The sequence below is a fragment of the Podarcis melisellensis genome (genome assembly GCF_964234715.1).
Source record: "Podarcis melisellensis genome assembly, chromosome: 11".
Classification (NCBI taxonomy): domain Eukaryota; kingdom Metazoa; phylum Chordata; class Lepidosauria; order Squamata; family Lacertidae; genus Podarcis; species Podarcis melisellensis.
This window is the reverse complement of record NC_138543.1, coordinates 21426042-21433449: the sequence shown is the minus strand read 5'-3', so window position 1 is coordinate 21433449 and position 7408 is coordinate 21426042. Positions and strand designations below refer to the sequence as shown.

The window sequence follows — 7408 nt, the reverse complement described above, 5'->3', positions numbered from 1 at the left end:
TGAAGAGTTCATCTGGTTCATATTCTGAAGTGAAATGACCTGAACTAAATCCAATGTATGGATTGGATTGCAGCTAGCTAGCTTTTGGATCCTGTCATTTTCTAAGATTCTGCCACAGCACATAGTTGTGCCTACTGTGTGGGGGCAAAAGCAGCAATGAAGGCCTACATTACTGCTTCCATCGTGTCCTCAAGAGCTCTTCAGGGTGGTCCATAGGCTCTGGACACCTATACTAGGGAATGGAGCCTTGAACACCTCAGAGATGGTCTGTGAGCTGCTTTCTGGGCATTCTGAGGACAAAGTTGTGTCGTCTCCTTAGTGATCTAGATGTCACGACTAATTCAGTCCAAAGTGAGGTTTCAACGCTCCACCAACCCATTGGGAGCAGTCATTAGAGCTTTGGAGCAATGATACCCAACTAGAGCTTTGGACCAATGATACCCAACTCCATTTGTCTATAACATCTGAACTGAGAATACTTGAGAAGGCCCTGAACCAGTGTCTGGATGCAGCAATGGGATGGATGAGTGCTAATAGTGTTTGAATCCTGGCAAGACAGAACCTCTGTGGGTGAATAATTTCTGGGTCCAGGAAGCTGCCTTCCCTGGTTGGGGCTCATGCTCTCCTTGAAAGAGGAGGTGTGCTGTTTGGAAGTGCTCCTGGATCTATCTCTGTCTATCTATCTTGGTGGCGGTGGTGTCCTTGGTGGCTAGGAATGCTTTAACCAACTTTGGTTGATAAGGCAGCTACATACATTCCTGGATCAGGATAGCTTGACCACAGATGTCCTTGCACTGGCAACCTCATCGTTGGATTACCACAACACACACTATGTGAGACTACCCTTGAGGTTGGTCCAGAGGCAGCAGCTGGTGCAGAATTGGTGGCTAGGTTGTTTGTGGAGGCAAAGCCACCACAGAACACCCTGCTTGAAGGATTTGGCCTAGTTGCCAATCTGCTACTGGGCCAAGTTCAGTATGTGAGAACTAACCTAAGGCCTTATACACCAGGTTATCTGAGAGACACCCCTTACATATCCCAGTAAACTGCTGTGGTCGAGCTTTTCCAGCAAGTTCCAATAATCACAGAAGCCCACTCTGCAGTAATTTGGAACAGGGCTTTTAGTCTGGCTGTTCTGTGAATAGTGTTCCTGTTGAGATACAGCACAGCTGAAGATATTTTTGTTCTGACAGCCTTCCCAGTTGGTCTTTTCCACAAGCGTCTCCTTGTTTGTGTTTCAGGTATTTGCTGTTTCGTGTTTTTAAACTGTTTTTAATCATCTTATGTGTAGGTCGCCATGAGACAGTTGCTGAGGCGGTGATTTGTAAATTGATGATGATGATAATCTTGCCTTTGAAAATGTGTAGTGTTATGAGGTGGCCTTTAAACAAAATGGCAGCATTATTTTGAAAGTGTGTGGCTGTCGCAGCATCAGCCAGGCTTTCCGGCCACTTGGGAAAAGCTGTTACTGGTAGAGTGAGATGGGAACGTTTTAAAAATGCCAGTATGTGGACCACCTCATAAAATTGCAAATACAGATTTAATTTTTGAAAATCACATGGATTTTTTTTCAACAGCACATTAATATGGAATTAGAAATAAGAACATGTGAAAGTGGCGTGGTCCAGAAATAGACTGCTCTGTCCGCTTCTTGGAACTTTAAGTAAATGTTGAGGCACAGAAATTTAAAAGCTTAAATAACGGCACGGCTCAGAAGAAGGCATCCCCTTTGTATCTTTCATTTGCCATGCTTCTGTTAAGACACTGTATGTGGCTTAAATTCAGTTGCTAGATTACTTTAACGCAATCAGAAGGAGTGGCACAGCAACCATGCTGTAAGAAAGGAAAGGGGTAGGAAGTGGAGATTTGGAAGCTAAGACTGGAAACAGAGAGGTATCTTATGGGTGGGACAACCACATCCTGTCAGATTTTGATCCATTACTGATGCCATGGTAAACAGATAATGCAGACAGGGCCAAACTGTTTTACAAATCTTGCTTCCCTCTCTCCCAAATGTCAGTTCAAGTTAAAGCAAAACTGGGCAATATGTGAAGTGTGCATTTCATGTATCTGCTTTTTAAAAAAACAAAATGAGCAGCAACCAGAAGGGAAGATCAGAAGCAGGATTGTGCTGCCTCAGGTGGAAGTTAAGACTTTCACACAGCACCATGGCCATTGAGAATATTCCCTACCTGAAGCTGCCATACATCTCAGGAGGAAGACCTCTAGAGCAACCTAAGGCCCACGGGCTGGTAGCGGCCCACAAGGCTTGTCTAACTGGCCCATGGCGACCCCTGTCGCTGCCCGCTCTTACCGGCGCAGCGCAGTGCAGTGCGGGAATTGGCTTCCGGGCTGATGGCGCCTGTGCCCATGCGCACGGGTGCTCCCCCGACCCGGATGTGCACTGGAAATAGCGTGTGTGCATGCGTGCGGGACGTAGAAGCACCTATGCACATGCACACATGCTATTTCCAGTGCACATCCGGGTCGGAGGAGCGCTGGAAATAGTGTGCGCACGGGCGCTCCTCCAACCCAGAAGAGAGTGCGTGCGCACATGCTCCAGCCCATCCTCCGACAGATGGAGCATCGACCGGCCCATCCGCAGATAAGGTTGCCGACCTCTGCTCTAGAGCTAATGGTAGCTTCCCTTATGGAGGAAAACAGTTACATGAAATATGGAAATGCATTTCACATAGCATCTAGTTTGGGCCTTAGTTATACAGTAGGTTCGGGTTGAGCATTTTTGGGTTGCACTCTACGGTGACCCAGAAGTAACGGAGCGTGTTACTTCTGGGTTTCACCACTCACGCATGTGCAGACGCTGAAAATGACATCACGCGCAAGCGCGGAAACAGCAACTCGCGACCCGCGCAGGCGTGGATTGCGTTCACTTCAGGATGCGAACGGGGTTCTGGAACGGATCCCGTTCGCATCCAGAGGTACCGCTGTAGTTTTCAACTACAATAGACCAGACGATTAACTTGTTTGGTAAGGAAACAATTTAAATTAAGTCCCATTCTGTCTTATATTCATTGTCTGGTAGATAGAGATGGCAATATCTTCGACTTTTCTACATTGATAATTAGCTTGGTAATAAGGAGGTCAACTTATTCTGGTTGGAAAAAACAGCACCTTTCATATTTACAAAATTCCGCAGGCAGGATAAGATCTAGGCAACCGACAGAAAGCATTTTGTTGCTCTAGTGCCCTAGTGTATTGCTGTGACATACTAAATTTATAAATAGAACTTGCCGTCAGCCTGCAGAGGCCCCTATAGCTTCTCAAAGCACTTCAGAGTTAGATGCTCAGGGAGATAGGGAACGACAAAGACATGTTCTAACATAGAGCAAGATGAAAGGGAGTGCACTAGTTGCAAGAAGCAAACACCAGAGACAGCCTTGTTTCCTGGAGACCTATTCACAAGATCCACATGGGGCACACCCAGATGTGATATGAGTATACCTGCACATGAGCTGGCATGATATGAACTGGTGCTTGATCCTTCTCAGCAAGGCTGTCAGTCAGCAGTTAAGGTGCCAGGGCCAATTTGTGTAAGCATCCACTCTGCCCAAACCAATTGTGGATCACTCCTTGGTATAGAAAGCTTTGACTGTAAGCAACTAGAGATGACCAGTATGGCAGGAGAGGAAGGCAATCAGAAGTGGAAGTCTCAGCAACTTCAGTACAGCCGTGTAGACTTTGTGGTTGCCAGCCAGCTGTTGTGAACAAGGATGCTTTTCTGTTGTAGTTTTCCTTACTGGAAATAGGCCAGCCTTCTTTTTGGCTCAACTTTATAGTAGTAATCAATGTCCAGCAGTGTGTGGCTGGTGATTTTTTTTTTAATTTTAGTTAAGGAGAGCCAGTAAAGGTAAATGGCATTGCTAAGGTCTCCATGAAAAAAAACCTCTCGTTTTCATAGCCGAATTCTCTGGCGTTGCATTTGCACTGGCATTCTTCTATAGGTCTTCTTTGTCCCCCACCCCTGTACGATGTGCCTGCATGGTTAGAGCATGATGCTGATAATTCCAAGGTTGGAGGTTTGATCCCCATATGGGACAGCTGCATATTCCTGAGTTGCAGGGGTTGGGCTACAGACAGTCCTCAGAATCCCTTCCAACTTGATTCTATGATACCTATGATGACTCAAGTTGCTAAATATTAACAGGCCGGAAGCAACTAAATGCGGATAAGTAAATACCACCTGCCCCCTTTAACACCTTCCTTGTGTTCACCCCTTTTCTTCCTCTTCTTCAGCTGCGGATATTAATTAGAAGATTCGTTCCACAGGATTATGCACCTAGCCGCAGTACATTTCAGAGGATATTATGTCATCTATAATTTTTTTCAATGAGTCAGAAATTGTTTTAGGCTGCGATTCAAAAATTCCCATTAATTTCAGCAGATTTTATTCTACAGTAGCTGTGTGCAGGTTTGCATCCCAAAGTGATTTCCATTGGTCACTTTCTTCACAAGGTATAGATCTTGGTGGCTCAGTTAGTGCAGTGTTTCCCAACCTTGTGCCTCCAGCTGTTTTTGAACTACAATTCCCATCATCCCTGACCACTGGTCTTGCTAGCTAGGGATGATGGGAGTTGTAGGCCAAAAACATCTGGAGGCCCAAGGTTGGGAAACACTGAGTTAGTGCACACAAGTTTGGGCCTCCTCAGTTTAGCTCAAGTAACTATACTTGTGTTCAAAAAATTATGACCTCATGTTTTGGTTAGAGCTAATATACAAGCTTTACTTCCTATTGCAATAATATGGCACTGCAGTACTATTTTCTTTGCTATCGTTAATTCTTCCAACTCCAGCTCATACTATGGTTATGTTGGTCGCCTTCCCCTACTCCAACTAAAGTAGCTAACTAAAAGCTACTTAATATATTAAAGAAAAGTCAGGCTGTGGACAGTGGAAATGCATTTCCATTTTAAATACGGCATGAAAAACCTAGCCAATAAAGAAGAAAAATGCAGGAACTCTTAAACTAAAATGTTGCAGCCTGCAAAAGAAACTAGCTATACTACCTACACAGAACACACAAGCTAGTAAAAACTTGTTCCTTACCATAACTTGTACTTGCTTACGCAGTGCCATAATCTTGGAAGGAGTTAAGAGCCACTTTGCAAAGGCAAAATCATTGCTGTGAACAGGCTTGGGGACAAACTGTCTTCCAAATATACCATGAATGATATACCATCATTTACAGGAATGGATTAGGATTGTACCCATGCAGTGCAATCCTATACTGGTTTACTTAGAAGAGCTCAATGGGACTTAAAAAAGGTAAAGGGACCCCTGACCATTAGGTCCAGTTGTGACCGACTCTGGGGTTGCGGCGCTCATCTCGCTTTATTGGCCGAGGGAGCCGGCGTACAGCTTCCGGGTCATGTGGCCAGCATGACGAAGCCGCTTCTGGCGAACCAGAGCAGCACACGGAAATGCCGTTTACCTTCCCACTGGAGCGGTACCTATTTATCTACTTGCACTTTGACGTGCTTTTGAACTGCTAGGTTGGCAGGAGCAGGGACTGAGCAACGGGTGCTCACCCCATCACGGGAATTCGAACTGCCGACCTTCTGATTGGCAAGTCCTAGGCTATGTGGTTTAACCCACAGCACCACTTACTCCCCAGTAAATATGTATAATATTGCAGCCTTATTTATATTTTGATTTTGTAGGAATAAGACTAAGGATTCACTCAGCGCATGTGGCTGCTCTTTTCTTCCAGAAAAGCGAAATTATTTTAATTGTTTTATTGTTATTATTGTATTTTTTAATTTATACGATTGTGGTTTTGTGCCATTGAAAGTTACTCTCAGTAGTTCATAGGCAAAACAAGAATGGGACAGAAATGGCTACATAAACAAACAAACAAACAAACAAACAAAATCACTAAACAATTATGCATTGTGCTTCTCTTCACAGAGAGTTTAAATGGTCTACTTCTGCAGTGCTATCGGTTCTACAGCATGTGCAAGAAGCTGGTCTTCCTTGGTGGTGGTGGGGAATACTTGCAGATGTCCATTAGGATTGGCGAAAGATAATGTGTCTAGTTACATTTGTGTACACAGACACTAAGACTGAGGGGAAGGGCTTTGGCTCAGTGATACAGGGCCAACAAAAAGGGGCCCAGATAGCAGGACTAGGAAAGATCTGTGCTTGAGTCTTTCTAGAGAAGCTGCCACACAAGAATAGACAACACTGGGCTCAATGGACCATTTCTCTGACAGTGTAATTGTGTTACGTTTGTTTCATGTTGTGGCTTTTCAGGTTACGAATGTGCCAAACCCAGAAGCGTTTACTTCTGGGTTCGCCCCGCGCGCATGCGCAATAAGTGATCTGCATGCTTCACACACACACAGAAGCGCTCTATTGCTCTTCACGCATGCGCAGTAGCAGTGCTCTACTTACAGACTTTTTGGGGTGCGAATGACACCCCGAAACGGATCGCGTTCGTAAGTAGAGGTACCACTGTAATTGTAAACTAACAAAGATAATATATATATATAGAGAGAGAGAGAGAAACAGACAGACAGGTATTTTTAGACAATGGTGCCAAAGGGCACCTGCTTCAGGTTCCGTTCCTTCCATCATCCAGACACAAAGATTTGGGGGGCTGGGGGCATGACCCAATTCAGGCAGAATGAGACAGCCCCCACAGGCAGCTGCTTTTGATGTCATAAAAGTGCAGCAGATTGTCAGTTATTGCATTTTTAGTGCCAGCAAGACAGAGACACAGCTGTGGAGTTTTCTGCCTCAGGCGCCAAAGTAAGTTGACAGGCCAAGAGTTCAATGCATCTTAACTTGTAAACGGATGGGGAGGGGAGACTTTTCTGCTTCAGGCTTTTCTTGGGGGCAGCCCTGCAATACAGCAGGGGGAACCACCTGCAGAATCCTTTCAATGTACACACGGCCCATCTGGGACTCTTGAAATATGAAGGGCAAATAACTCCCCTTCCGTTTCCATGCCAAACAAGCACATTAAACGTCATTTTTATCTGCAGAGACCACATGCGGGAGCCATGCGCCTTTCAGGAAATGGACCTGCTGCATTAGCACATCACATGACCCTGTCCCCCAACCCATAGAAGGGGGGAAAACACTAAATGGACAGGAGCATACCTCAGTATGTAACATCCCAATGAATGTTGATTTAGGTTTGGCTCCACAGGGAGCAAGAGAGAAAATGGAATGTAATTAACAGCAAGTGGGGGCAGCACAGTCCTGCCGCCCACATTAGATTTCTTGGGCATGATGCACACTGAATCCCTCCAAGGCCAGCCCTGTGGAGGCCTGCAGGGAACTAAGAACTGTGGGAGTGACTGACCTGTACAAAAAGCAGCCATGTTCCATGGCAAGATGAGAATTAGACTTACTGAGATCAGAGTTTGGGTACAAGACAGAATCA

At 45.3% G+C, this 7408-nt stretch overlaps 1 long non-coding RNA gene across 1 annotated transcript; it reads left to right on the top strand.

Annotated features, from left to right (window-relative positions):
• Positions 1–425: 425 nt before the first annotated feature.
• On the top strand, positions 426–3118 carry LOC309380782. The gene is made up of 2 exons (XR_014173139.1): positions 426–2726; positions 2952–3118. It is a non-coding gene; the product is annotated as an uncharacterized lncRNA (long non-coding RNA).
• The last annotated feature ends 4290 nt before the right edge of the window (positions 3119–7408 follow it).